Raw genomic sequence first — 15,310 nt, forward strand, 5'->3', positions numbered from 1 at the left:
GTGAACATGGTTCTCAATAAAAACTCATTGGGGTGGTTCAGATCGCTCCATATTACAACAAAGATGTGGAGATTTGGAGACCTCTAGATGACATAAACAATTTGCCAGCTTTTATAAAAGAGATGTTTGGCACCGTGTAGACAGCACATTACCAAAGTCAACACTCTCTTACCCAAAAGCAAAACTAAATTTTGGGGAAAAAAATTAACTAGAATGGCTGAGGACCAGAAACAACTTTATAAAACTTGGGCTCCATTTACATTGCTTTAGATTCCTGAAGGTAACACAGTTGGGTCTTGAGTGTTCCTTCATTTTTCAGTATAGACACCATTTGAGATACTCCAGTATTTTCTTTCCCCAGTCATTGATGTTTTATGGTAGCTTTTTTCCCCTTTATTGCCCAAACCAAGTATTACTGCAGAATAATAAGTTAATGAGAGGCTTAAACATTTTCATTTGTAATTTTCTGTTTTAAGAAGGCAGTAAATAATCAGCATTGTATTTAGTAGTGAGGAAGTATCTTTTTACCACCACGCTTGGTAAATCCTTTCAGGTTTTATGTGATTAATAGTTGAAGCGTGCTAAGACAGCTAAATAAATAAATAAATACATTCCCTGGTTCCTGGACTAGAAATTAGAGGTGTTGAAAAAAAGTCACTGAAAATGAGATATTGTGGTGAGATATTGGTGAGGGTTTAAAACTATGTGAACATGGGGACTTGTGAAATCCCCACAAATTACCACAGAAGTTGATGAGGTTCTCATTCTAATTTTAGTGCCCAGCTCGGTTTCACTTACTATTTCAACTCTTCAACATCCTTATTGTGACTAGTAGATCCATCAGCAGAACTTTTGGTGGAAATGTTTTTGTGTGATTTCTACTCTTAAGAATTGTTTTTATGGATATTAATAACCTAATATGCATTTATTCCCATGCTGGAGAAAAATGATTGCAATGTCAAGACTTGGATCCTATTCATGACTCTTTGGTACACATGAAATACTACTGGGATTGCTATATGAATCTACTAAAATCTCCTCCTCTTTAACTTCTTTGGGGACATGTATTGTCTGTGTATCCCCTTAAGTACTTATATGCTTGATAGATATTTCTTCAAAAAATAGATTGTAACCGATCGATAAAAATATGAATAGTTGAGGGACGCCTGGGTGGCTCAGTCATTAAGTGTCTGCCTTCGGCTCAGGTCATGATCCCAGGGTCCTGGGATCGAGTCCCGCGTTGGGCTCCTTGCTCAGTGGGGAGCCTGCTTCTCCCTCTCCCATTCCCCCTGCTTGTGTTTCCTCTCTCTCTCTGGCAAATAAAAAAATAATAAAATCTTTAATATATACATACATATATATACTTTATATATATATTAATTGTATATGTATATATATAAATAGGTGAATATGAATAGGTTGAGTTATATGTCTAGAGGCAGCTACTTTGTCCTCCCAAAATAATGAATACTACATAGTAAGAAGCTAATTATGGAATCTTTATTTAAGGAAATGTGGGCCTAAAGCACAGTTAATAGAAATGGGATTTAAACTAGTTCTCACTTCATAACTCAAATTTCCAGCCGGTGCTGCCTTTCCCCCTGGTTTCTTTGTTTCTTTCTCTCTTATTTCTTTCTTTTGCAAAATGAGTATATGTAGGTCAACTTATGGGGCTTATAACTTTGAGAGAAATGATATAAATACGAATCATTTTATTCCATAGGTAGAAGGCACTTTTTGGTCATTTACCAGGAAGAAAATAAATAATAGTAGCTAACACTTACCAAGAATATACTATGTTCCAGTTAATAAGCCCTTAACCTTTATTAACTCATTTAATTCTTTTTTTTTTGAAGTATTTTATTTGTAGATTTTATAGATGTTTTAATTATAAAACAATGTTTTGTTTTTTAATATTTAATTAATTTTTAGAAACTTTTTATTAACATATAATGTATTATTTGTTTCAGGGTACGTGTCTGTGATTCATCAGTCTTACACAATTCACAGCGCTCACCATAGCACATACCCTCCCCAATGTCCATCACCCAGCACCCCCATCCCTCCCACCACCCTCCACTCCAGCAACCCTCAGTTTGTTTCCTGAGGTTAAGAGTCTCTTACGGTTTGTCTCCTTCTCTGATTTCGTGTTAACTCATTTAATTCTTGTAACAACCCTACAACATAGATCCTATTACTTCGAGGTATATAGGTACAGAGACACAGTAAGACTACATAAAGTGCCCAAGGCCACATACTAGAAAGCACAAGAGTCCAGTTTGGTCCCAGTGGTCTGGCTCTAGAGTCCAGACTCTTACCCATCAGTCGAGCTGTGCTCAGAACTCATTAAGTGACTAAAATGTATGAAGCCTGCACAAACCCACAGCAAAGGGCTGCGTTGGATTATATCACATGGACCTTCACAGTGGCTTTTAGTTCTGCTCCTTACAACATGGCAGCCCTCTCTCCCCCTCTCAATGTTTCTTGAATGAAAGAATGATCACATAGATTCTTTAATTCCAGTTTTAAGAGCTCCCCATTCTGTTAGCATTCCTGCTTCTCCACAGCTCTCTGCCTTTTTCAGTGTCCTTTTCTTTGCATGTGGTTTCTCCTTTTCTCCACTCAGTGCAACCCCACTCATGCTTTAAGGCCACAGCTCAACTCTATGAGTCAGAAGTTTTTACTTCTCTCGTGACTCTTTCATAATGCCCTGTATCGTCATTTCTGTTTATTTTGTGCCCCCCCCTTCTTTAGATTCTAAGGACTCTGAGATCACAATCTGTGCCTGATATAATCTTGTACCTCTGCCATGGTGTTAATCACAGTGTCTGGCACAGAAATAACTGTTTATTAAACAAATGATAAAATGACTGGAAGAAGTATTCAGTGTAATTTTATTCTCTATAACATAAATCTGTAATAAAAATCTGGAAGCATGTCTTGACATTCCATCAGGGGCATGTTAATATAAGAGGAGTAAATTCATTCAATAAAATTAAAAAAAATCAAGACAAAAATAAGATTGGAGGAAAAAAGTGGAAGAGCAACAAATTTAAAGTCTGCAGATCATGTGGGAAGAATAAGATGGCAGAGCAAGATAACCATATGCAGATATCAGACATACTTCTCCGTTAAGAGCTAGAAAGACAAAAGACACTGTCTGGTTCTTAAGAAACCACCGGGGAGACAGATCCATTCGGTAACATAAATCATAAAAGCCTCACGCAAGTCAGTACATTGAGTGCCAAAAATCTGCCTGGAGGACCTGGGAGGGAGGAGAAGAATTCAAGTAGGCATTTAAGAAGTGAGTATGTGATTGCCAAACAGACATATTGAGGGGAAGGAAAACATTCTAAAAAAAAAAACATGTACAAAGCATGATGGCCTGGTCAGTTCAGGCTGCTGTAACAAACATACCATAGACTGGGTGGCTTAAGCAACAAAGTACCTTCATGACTTCATTATCTCCCAAAGGCCCCATCTCCAAATACCCAGGAGTGGCAGTGGAGAGGAAGAGGGGTGGACCCATATGAGAAGCATTTGGGAGGTAGACGATCAGACTTGGATATGGAGGGATGGCACTGGGAGGTCTAGTTTCTGGCATGGAATACTGGGAGGTAGACGGAGCCATGCATCAAGGAAGGAGATACAGGTACAAAAGTTTAGGAGAGTGGAGAGGACATATTTTTTAAGTAATCAAAAAATTTTAGTGGAAATAATAATTCACAGGCTATTGTATGTCCCTTTAAAGTGTATAGCTTGGTGATTTTTAGTTTATTCACAAGGTTGTACCACAACGGCCACTCTCAAACTTCAGAACATCTTCATCACCCCAAAAAGAAACCCTCAACTCATTGTAGTTACTCCTTTGCCTCCCTTCCCTCAGCCCTTGGAAGCCACTAATTTACTTTTTGTCTCTATGAGTAGAGTCTAGGTCATGAGTATAGTCTTTGCCTATTCTGGACATTTCATCGAAATGGAATTATAGAAAATGGCTTTTTTTTTTTTTTTTTTTTGGTCTGGCTTTTCTCACTTAGCGTCAGGTTTTCAAGGTGTACCCATGTTGCACGATGTATCAGTGCCGTATTACTTTTTATGGCTGAATGAAATTCCATCATATAGATATACTTTATTTTATCCATCTATTTATCAGTTCATAGACATTTGGGTTGTTTCAACTTTGGGGCTATTATGAATAATACTGCTGAACAGTTGTGTACAAGCTTTTGTGTGGACATAAGTTTTCAGTTCTTTCAGGGATCTATCTACCTAGGAGTGCATTTGCTGAATCATATGGTAACTCTATGTTTAAGTTTTTGAGGAACTTCCAAATTGTTTTCCAAAGTGGACGCATCATTTCATATCTCCACTAGCAATGTATGATGGTAAGGTATGAAAACCTACCCTCAAGTTAAATAAAACTTTCCCAAAGGCACCCAGTATTAAGTGGCAGCCCCCACTCTTGGCTCTCTATGGTACACCATGCAGCTGGCCTCGGTCTGATTTGGAGTTACTGACATGGAAGTGGTAGTTGAAGCCATGGTTGTGGATGAGTTAATTCATGGAGAATCTGAGGTGAGAAGAAAAGTCCAGGCACAGATACCTGTGGACCCCCAGCAGCAGGAGAGGAGTCTGTGTGTGACTGAGAAGGTGTGACCAGAGGCACAGGAGGAGATCCAGGGAAGAGAAGTTACCAGGAAAACCATCCAAGGGAAGAATTTCAGGGCGAGTGTGGCCAAGAGGTAACACAAGGCTGCTGAGCCTCAGCATAAACGTGGTGACTCCGCCAGAGTAGTTTTAGTGAAGTGTGGGAGTGGGGAGTGAGGGGAGAACTGGACAGAGCTTGATTGGGCGGTCTGAAGAGGAGATGGGACCAATCCAGCAAATTCTACTTGGCCGTCAAGGATGGGAGAGATAACAGAGTTGGCCAATGGGGAGCTGGTGTTTTTTGTTTGTTTCTGGTTTTGGCCAGGAAAGATACCTCCTGTTTACTTAAACTGCTAACAGTTTAGCTCTAATTCATTAATTCTCCCTTTTTTATAGCTGTATCAACAAAACCCTTATTTCCAATCCTTTGCCTCCTCCGACTCTTTAATAGTTACTTTGTGAAAAGGAACCATCCTCTCCCTTTTTTTTCCTCTTCCTGTGTCTCTCTAGATCCTCTAATAAACCCATCTGATTCATGTTTCTAGCAGTTACACAATTTCCGAAGGGTAATTCGGCATATTAAAAATTAGTACCATCAACCTCTAAACTCCATGAGAATTCCAAAAGTTCTTTTCAGCATTTTGACAGATGCCCACCAACCTCCTTATCCTCTGTATGTAATATGCTATTAATCCATGTATAATGTTGTTCTAGTGGGGAAATATACTCTAAATTCCAAATAACCACTTTACAAATATAGTTGGAAACATTTTGTAATTTTAGGACTTCCTTTTTTTTTTTTCTTTTTCATTGGGTTTTGTGCTCTTAAAACTTTTTTAAGAGAGCTTTTTTTGTTCTGATGAGGAAGACAGAGTAATATTGTTTCTCTCGTGTTAGGGATGATGAAAGCAAGCCTTAGAGAAGTTAAATAGGGACCTAAGCCACTACTGACATTTATTAGTCACTAATATTTTCTCTTTTGTTGGTATATACAGGGATTTCTTTTCAGGAGTAAGGTGAATTTAGTTAATGCCTTAAATAAGAAGAGAGATATCACCACCTCTTGAGATTTGTTTTCCTTTTAAAGAAAGGAAGAAACATTTGCTGTAGGAAAAACACGTGAAATCAGAGAGAATGACAAAGTCATTAAGTGGAGTCTTCTAATTATAGCCTTCAGGCTATATACATTTAATTGATAGTACGGAAATAATTTCAAAAACATTTTTTTGGTCCCTATGCTTTACTTTTAATTGTTTTCAATAAAAGGTCTAGCCCCAAATCCCTGATAGAGATGTGTTTTAAAACTGAGACTTTACCATCCCACAAAAGAGTACCATGAACATACTGGTTTCTAAATAGGAGCAAAAGTTTCATTTAGATGATAACACACACAGTTTCACTTAAAAAGGAGAAATGAATATTACATTCCCAAGTGGGTCTATTTATGTATACAAAAGTTAGCATTAGAATAGTGTAAGAAATTTAGCTTTTAAAGCTTATCACTGTCTCAACAAAACAAAATGCATCCGACAAAATGGGAGAAGATAATTGGATAAAAGGCTAGTATCCAAAATCTATAAAGAACTTATCAAACTCAACACCCAAAGAACAAATAATCAAATCAAGAAATGGGCAGAAGACGTGAACAGACATTTCTGCAAAGAAGACATCCAAATGGCCAACAGACACATGAAAAAATGCACCACATCACTCAGCATCAGGGAAATCCAAATCAAAACCACAATGAGATACTACCTCACACCAGTCAGAATGGCTAAAATTAGCAAGTCAGGAACACGACAGGTATCGGTGAGGATGCAGAGACAGGGGAACCCTCCTACACTGTTGGTGGGAATGCAAGCTGGTGCAGCCACTCTGGAAAACAGTATGGAGGTTCCTCAAAAAGTTGAAAATAGAGCTATCCTAAGACCCAGCAATTGCACTAGCGGGTATTTACCCCAAAGATACAAATGTAGTGATCTGAAGGGGCACCTGCACCCCAATGTTTATAGCCGCAATGTCCACAATAGCCCAACTATGGAAAGAGCCCAGATGTCCATCAACAGATGAATGGATAAAGAAGATATGGTGTATATATGTATACAATGGAATATTGCTCAGCCATCAAAAAACGAAATCTTGCCATTTGCAATGACATGGATGAAACTAAAGGATATTATGTTAAGCGAAATAAGTCAATCAGAGAAAGACAATTATCTTATGATCTTACTGATACGTGGAATTTAAGAAACAAAACAGGGTATCATAGGGGAAGGGAGGGAAAAATAAAACAAGATGAAATCAGAGAGGGAGAAAACCATGAAAGACTCTTAATCAGAGGAAACAAACTGAGGATTGCTGGAGGGGATGGGGGTGAAGGAAGGGGGTAACTGGGTGATGGACATTGGGGAGGGTATGTGATGTAGTGAGCACTGGGTAGTATATGAGACTGATGAATCACTGAACTCTACCTCTGAAACTAATAATACACTATATGTTAATTGAATTTAAATTAAAAAATAAAAATAAAATCTAAAAAATAAATCTTATCACTGTCAATAGTAAAATTGGATAATAACATTAATACTAATAAAGCAGTGTTGTACAGTCTCCATGCTTTTCATAATGTATCCATTTACTTACACTTTTTAAAAAATCCAATGACAGTTCAGAACTCAGTGCATCCCAATCATTTTACTGTCATCAGCTCTTGTTCTAAGTATTGTCTTATATGTGTTCTTTTTTCCTGTGGGGGTAAGTTTCTTGATAACAGTTTGATGATATCAATCTCTTGCCCAATTCTAGAATCAAGCATATGTGTTCTTTTCTCCTGTGGGGGTAAGTTTCTTTTTTTTTTTTTATGTTTTTTTTTTTTTTGGGGGGGGGTAAGTTTCTTGATAACAGTTTGATGATATCAATCTCTTGCCCAATTCTAGAATCAAGCTCAAATATTTCTGGTTGCTTTGCTGTCTGACACCACTGAATTTAGCTGGTATTTTCTGTTCTAGTTTTGTGACCCATAAAACTTAATATTCTCAGATGTCTCCTTTTCAGGAAGCCTTCCCAGCTCTCTTCGGTTAAATTTTATCCCACTTTTGTGCTCCCATAACACCCAGGGCATGTTTCTCTGGCACTGGACTTAATGGGCTTGTTGTTTTATAATAATAGGTTTATAATCTGTAAACTGAAATGGGATGTAGGCTCCTTAAATGAGCTCTTTACATCTCCAGCCCATATCATAGCACTTAATATTTAGTAGATATTTAATAATCATTGGCCTTTCTTTTTTTTTTTCTCAACCAAACAAATGCCTTTCTGTGAGCATGGAGATACTTTTGAAGTCAGTTCTTCATTATGTTAGTCCTTCTTGCTGCATTGCTATGAAACAACTTAGAGCTCAGGATTTAAAATGCTTTCCTAGTGTTCTCAAAGATAGCAGCTTCCACCCCCAGCACAGAAGGCTGGTAGGTTAGAGAGAGATTATCCTGCAGGCTGTGCCTTCTGTTCACATTCTTTTGTTTCTTAGAGGCTTTCTGTATAGTATCTTCATTCTCTTAGAGCCTCCTTTGTGTAGATTCTAACCCGTGAGATTGTCCTCTGGCCTCAGTGGGTGGATCCCTAAGTTATTTACTCATGCCAGTTACTGAAGATGTCTTCTTGCTCCTGGTGGGCACATGTAGGCATGACCATGTTAGTGCTGGTACCAAGTACGGAACAGAAGGGAATAACCAGCTCAGAGCTCATCCCATGTGGCTTCCTTGCATTTTTTTGGTAACGATTAAGTAACAAGCTTTAGCTGTGTTTTATTTGTTGCTAGATTTCTGGGGAGAATGCTGGCCTCCCAGAGGTCAATGGGTAAAGCACTCAGCACCGTGATGTCACAGACAGCATTCAAAACGATGACCTCTTCCTTCTTCTCCTCCACTCATCATCATCATCATCATCACGCTCACTCTGGAGTCAATGAACAAGGGGACGTGACTTCTTTTCAAGGGATTTGGAACCAGGTCCTTCCCAAGCATTAGTGCCACAGACAAGATTCTTATGAATATAATGCTGAAGAAAACACTGGTCTTCACAAAAACTGTTTTCCCAAGGCTTAAAATTTTAACTTCTAAGCTAAATATTTTCTAGTTCTGAATCTTATTTTGGGATATTATTTACCATTTGAACACTAGAGTTGCCATAGTAGGTCATAACATTTCCATGGAGTTGAATGTGTCCATCTGGAAACCATCTGATTGCACATGTCTAATATGTGTATATATCAGTTCTCTTCCGTGTTTAGCTTCAGCCAAATGCTAGGAAAATACCTCCTCAGTTGGACTTTGGAATTTCATATTTATTACTAGAGCTTCTTCAATATTCTCATTTCTCATTCAACTCATGTCAGATAGCTGTAAATATGTTCGTTTGGTTGCCAATAGTATATATCAGTAACCAAGAAAAAATAAATACAATGCAGTTAACCTTGTTACTTAATTGTTAGCCCAAACTACAAGGGGGCCTTGTGGAATGAGCTCTGAGCTGGTTATTGACTTCCGTTCAGTATTTGGTACCAGTGAGTCCCTAAAATGCCAAGCTTGCTCTAATAATAATGGTTATTCATCTTCAGACAATGGAGCCAGTGATAGAATGCTTAGAAGCTAAGCAGAGGACATAGTACACATTTGTTCTAGACAATGCCCAGAAATTTATCTAATAGGCAAGCCTTAACAACAGCTAAGATTTGTGTGGGTAGTAGAAAAAATATAAATTTTCATAGTCAGAGCTGGCTTTGCCACTAAACTAGTAACATGATAGGACAAGTAACTTAACCTCCGTAGGCCTTAATTTCCTCATCTATGAAATGGGGAGAATAATATTTCACTTTCGGGGTGTTATAAGATTTAAACATAATACAGGTAATTTTCCCAACATTATGTGTATCACATTACATGCCACCAACAAGTAGTATTTGAAGAAGATATTATTACTTTGTTTTCTAAAATCCGTAACAGTATTGTTTATTAATGCCCTATTGATTTAGGGAAAGCTCTATGCAGGAGAAAAACAAACAACAACAAAATTTTAAAACCCAGGAAAACCTCATTATCACATTGAATAAATCCATCCAAGGCAAGAATGAAAAAAATTACTCTAGAGTTGAGAAAATATTTTCCACAGCGACTCCGTATGTCATTGTTATATAACCTTTGGGAATATTTCTCCACTCTCTATAAATGTGGGATACTTGATTCTCTGGGTCATCATGATGGCCCACTTAAAATGTTGAAACTTTGCTGTAAGCATTGGGCTCATTTCCTCAGTATGTACTGTCCCAGTTGGTTTGTGATAGAATCAGCTTTGACAGTGACAACCATGAGGCTGTGAGAGTACAATAAGAAGAGTAACTGATTGGAGGAAATAAGGTAGAAAGAGAAATTCAAATAACTGAGAGGCGATGTGGGAAGAAGTGAGAAGGAAAATTAAAGTTAAAACAAGACCAATACAGAAATCAGCAAAGAATTCCAGATATGAAGAGTGAACTGAGAAGGAACAGTAATGTCTCTTGTGATTTATGACCTTTTTTAGAGGTAATGGATAATGAGGGCATTGGTGAGTGTGCGTGGGGGGTGGGGCAGAGATACAGAAATCCTGGCAAGGAAAGTGCAGGATATGGGGATGGTGGCTGAGGCTGTAGATGCCCAAATGCAGTATCCTGGAGCAAGACAAAGGGTGGGAGACAAATGATTTCTCCAATAGTGTCTGTCTTCTTCGCTATTTGAAGCAAAGCTGGGTGAAATGGGAGGGACGCATGCCCTTGTGAGGAAACTACCTAGCAAATGCCAACCATGCTTTAGCTCTGAGTTATGGAAACCACATGTGACTGGACCATAACGGCATTAACTCAGAATCGCCTGCTCCATAAAGAAGGAACTTGCTGTATAAGTTGTTCCAGAAAAGTTAAATAATTTCAGAAATGTGGCACAAGTGAATGATGTCACCCAGGGAACAGGGAACACGAAATTAATTTCTCTCAAAACAAACTCCAGAAGAAAAACATCAGCCTTTTCAATGGAAATAATGGGAAATAGCCCAGTAATTCTGGTTTCTTTCTTCTGTGCTTTATAACATCTGTTGTATATTTTTTTCTCTTGATAAACCTCAGATCTTCCAGCAGATGACCTTGTCTCCTTCTTTTTAGAGTAAATGAGTCATTAGACAGAAACTTCCTTGACTCTCCGCTATCAAAAGGACAAATCTACCTATACCTCTACCCATTTCCCCCCTCTTTCCTGCTGTTAAATTGAAAAAGGTGGCCTGCTACCTTATGCAAGGTAAATCTCTCCAGCTGTGCATGGGTCCATGACTTCTGTCCTCTCAGGGACCTTGTTATATATATTAAATTCTTTTTCTCCTGTTCCTTAAATTTTCCTTTCCACTGATTCTTAGAGCTTAAATATGGTCAGGTGTCAATTCAGAAGACTGTAATAGGTATCCAGAAACTAAGTCAACATTTCCCTTTGGATGTCTCAGACATCCCTAACTCAACACATCTAAAAATGAACTCATCATTTGTCCAACATGAACTTCCTTCCTCTTCCCCTCAATTTCTCAATCTCAGGGGAGTGGCTTCATAACCCAACCAAATATCTAGCTAGAAACCTGGAAATTATCCCTGAGTCCTCCTTTCTGCTCAGTCCCCAAAGCCATTTGATCAGCAAATCTTGTTGGATCTATCTTCAAATTATATTCTGTAACCAACCAGTCCTCTTCATCTCTATTGCCACACACTGGTTTAGATAACTATCATCTCTTGCCTAGATGGTCATAATTGACTACTAACTGGTTTCAGCATCATCTGTATATGTCTCTACTAATCTCTTTTCCATACTGCAGCTGGAGGGATCCTTAAAAAATCTAGATAGGATCATGTCACCCTCTTATTCATTTTTGAAATCATGGTTTCCCATTGCCTTTCAGATAAAGCCCATACTCCTTCATATAGCTTATAATACTGTTCATGAGCTACTCATACAGACTTCTTAGTCTCATGTCTTGCCACTTGTCAATACTTCAATCATTCTAAATGTCTTTCAGCTTTTCATACTTGCCGTTTTCTCATTCACTCTTTGCCTCGCTAAAACTGCTTTGGCTCCGAATTAACGTAGTGGTCGTCCCCTTCCTGGGATACTTTATTGTAATTACTTGTTTAATTCTTTGCTAGAGTATAAGAATTATGTCTTTCTTGCTCACCAATTTATCCTTCTCTCTGTTTGCTCCTAATCTCTTCTACCAGCCTACTCTAGTATCTTGCTTAGTATCTGGTATCTAATAGATCCTCAGTATTTGTCAAATAACTTCATTGTTTTTCAGGGTTTTGATTCATTTCTCTTACTGAACTTAATAGTCTTGATTCTCCAATGGAGTCTCAGAGAATATAATCACAGCACCTTTCAAATCTCATGTCTGTGGTGAGAAAGGGAGATTAAGCTTGAAGGTGGCCAGAACAACAAATGCTATGTTAATCCTTAAGGCTTAAAGGTTTGTGATCATTAGCACTCATTTTCACTAAGGATTTAGGCATTTACAGAAACCCCCTTATCTCCATATGAAGGTCATATAAAAGCAAAGACATATTTGTGGTCATTTATACATAAAGACAATATCTGCCATTAGGAGGGAAGAGTCTTTAAGGGTTTTTGTTAGTTTTTTATTGCAGTAGAGAGAATGCTATAGACAAGACTACCTTTGGAAGTTCTAATATGGCCAACATCATTTCAAAACTATTTATTGAATACTTACTAGATACAATATTTCACCTTATAAATCGTGCAGTCCTGGAGCCAGGAGCAACCTTTGCTGTCATTCTGGCATGCTTCCTAGACACCATCTGGGAATTAAGCCTACAACATCTCTGACAGTCATTACTTTACTTTGGCTTGAGAACTTTCGAGAATGAGATTACATTGCTGATGAGGCCACCTGCCCTACTCCTAGAAGCTCTAATGTCACAATATTTTTTCTCCTGTTTCCTCTTCCTTCTCTAACTTAACATCTCTTTCCTGTCACTTCAATCATATGTCCTCTACTTCACCTAAGTCCTCAACTTAGAAACCCTTAAATACTGGAAGGGAAGAGATAGTGTGGGCAAAGGGAGATACCTTTCCTGAACACCTAGTGTTTTTGTTTTTTTTTTTTAATTTTTTTTTTTTAAGACTTTATTTATTTGTCAGAGAGAGAGATGAGAGAGCGAGAGCACAAGCAGGGGGAGCTGCAGGCAGAGGGAGAGGGAGAAGCAGGCTCCCTGCTGAGCAGGGAGCCCGATGCGGGACTCGATTCCAGGACCCTGGGATCATGACCTGAGCTGAAGGCAGATGCTTAACCGACTGAGCCACCCAGGCGTCCTTGAACACCTAGTGTTTTAAAGGACATACAGTGGGTAGATTTTACGTTACCTCTGAAACTCCTTCAACAATCTAGTAAAGTAAGGAGCATTAATGGCATTTTACTCAGAGGTAACTAAAACTTTCACCATTTGCTTATCTAATGTGGAAATCCAATCCAAGATTCTGAGTCAAGAGACTGGGGTGCTAATTTATGTCTCTTAATGGACAGCTTCATGGAGTTGGCTCCTTTTTACTATTTCTAAAACTGGGAGTATAGTCCTTATTGTCCTAGGCAACCTCAGGAGGATTTTTTGAAGATAGAGGCTTTCATGTTAATGAAAGCCTTTTTGCTGCCTGAATACATCATAGCCTTTGGAAATCACACCCAGCAGAACTCTATTGCCCTTTTGAAGTGAGAACTTCTCTCTTAGAAGTAATTCAAGCCCTGGGGAAATTTTGGCTTATTGTGTCCTTTTCAAACTTGTGAGAAAATGTGTATGCTGGGGAGCAATAATTCTTCATTGCAGCCAGACAGTACCTATCAACACTAAAGCAAGTCCCAAATCATTGGGAGACTGAACAACCTGGACTAAAATAACATTGACATTCATGTTGAGACAGTCAGGAGTGATTTAGAGTCAGAGTTTGATGATCACCACAACAAACTCTTCTAGAGATTTACTAACACTCCAAGGTCAGTGTTTGGAAATTCTTAATGAGTACTCCAATAATAGAAGTATATTTGGACCAAAATAGTATTTTACACTATGTGTATAAATTTTGATTTTGCCACATTTGCAGGATTTTAATAGGCTGAATTAAAAAAAAAAACTACTTGATTTGAAAAATATCATGTTACCAAATAACTATTTTGAATATTTTTCTTTTTTTAATTGACTTTGTAGATGAAATTTAGACAAAAATCACTCAAGGGTTTTGGAAATGCTTTAGCACCATGAGCATCCTTTTGGGTTTCTATTATTTTAACTCTGGGGATTTCTTTATGTTCTTTTATCAGGTTCTCCAAAGTACTTATTATTCAAATTGGAGAAACCAGTTCTGCAGACTGCATCCCCAGCGCCTTTTCCAATGATGATAACTGCCTTTAAAATTCTTTCAGACCTGGAGATCTTTCAGTGTGAAACCAGTGGGTAAGTATTTCTTTAAACTATTGTAGATTATATGAAAAGCTTGAAAAGGTAAATATGCCTAAGAAAACTAAAAGAAACATGCTATGATATTAATAAGAGTTGTCTTTGGATGATGAGATGATGGGTAACTTTTTTTCCCTTCCTTTTTCCTTACTGTCTTATTTTAAATGGAGAATATATATTGTTTTTTAAATTTATTTTTATTTTTATTTTTTTATTATTATGTTCAGTTAGCCACTTTATAGTACATCATTAGTTTTTGATGTAGTGTTCAGTGATTCATTAGTTACTTATAACACCCAGTGCTCATTATAGCACGTGCCCTCCTTAATACCCATCACCCTATATTGCTTTTATAATAAAGAAGCTTTACTGTTGAAAAAGCAGTTGTAGACACAATAATAGCCACACATATAAAATGAGACCTCAGGTACACGTGCAGGTGACAGAACGCTAAGCAGGGGCACAGACCCATCTCCTGACTGCAGAAACAGATTGTAACTGGATAGTCTGGCCCCCCTGGCTTTCACGTGCTGGCTTCTCTGCGGATCACAAATATAACTCCAAACATGGTGACAGGTCTTTGGTACCAGGTTATTTCCAACCCCTTATGGAAGGGTAATACCTTCCTCAAGTAGAAGAGCTGAATAATTTTGGTTTTGACTTGAGACTCTAGTTAATCTAGGCTGTTTGGTTCTAAGTAATATATTTACTCTTCAGTAACAAGTGTTAACAAGATAAAAAGTGTCTGTATAGACGTGAAGGGGAATCAGACTTGTCAGTTGTCCAATCTTGACTTTTAGTGGGACTGACAGAATTTACATTAGGGAAATAAGAGAAGTGCTGCCCCCAAAATGTCCTGGAAGAGATACCAAGTTCTTATTATGAATGCAGAAAGATCCTATCAAGTCTAGAAAGCTGGCAGGAACTTCTGTCCCAGGATGTTTACTAAACGCTGATTTAAATTGCTAAAACAAACTAAAAAATTTATAGTACACGTGCATACAAATATATAGTTATTCAAAGGCAAACTTTTTACAGTTTTATATTTTATTCATTTCTTCATCAATTCACTAATTCATCACATGCTTTTCTTAGTATCTTCTCTGTGAGGGACAAAATCTTTGGAGCTGGGGAGTG

General features: G+C 37.9%; 1 protein-coding gene across 5 annotated transcripts in view; it reads left to right on the top strand.

Annotated features, from left to right (window-relative positions):
- The window catches only part of RASGRP3 (RAS guanyl releasing protein 3), a 103,525-nt gene that overhangs the window by 48,102 nt on the left and 40,113 nt on the right, over window positions 1-15,310 (top strand). For all 5 annotated transcript variants that reach the window (XM_078056170.1, XM_036119096.2, XM_078056172.1 and 2 more), the window contains one exon: window positions 14,038-14,170. The gene's annotated coding sequence lies outside the window, so the exon portion shown is untranslated. The remainder of the gene's footprint in view (window positions 1-14,037; window positions 14,171-15,310) is intronic.

Source organism: Halichoerus grypus, chromosome 10 (genome assembly GCF_964656455.1).
Source record: "Halichoerus grypus chromosome 10, mHalGry1.hap1.1, whole genome shotgun sequence".
In the NCBI taxonomy this organism is placed as follows: domain Eukaryota; kingdom Metazoa; phylum Chordata; class Mammalia; order Carnivora; family Phocidae; genus Halichoerus; species Halichoerus grypus.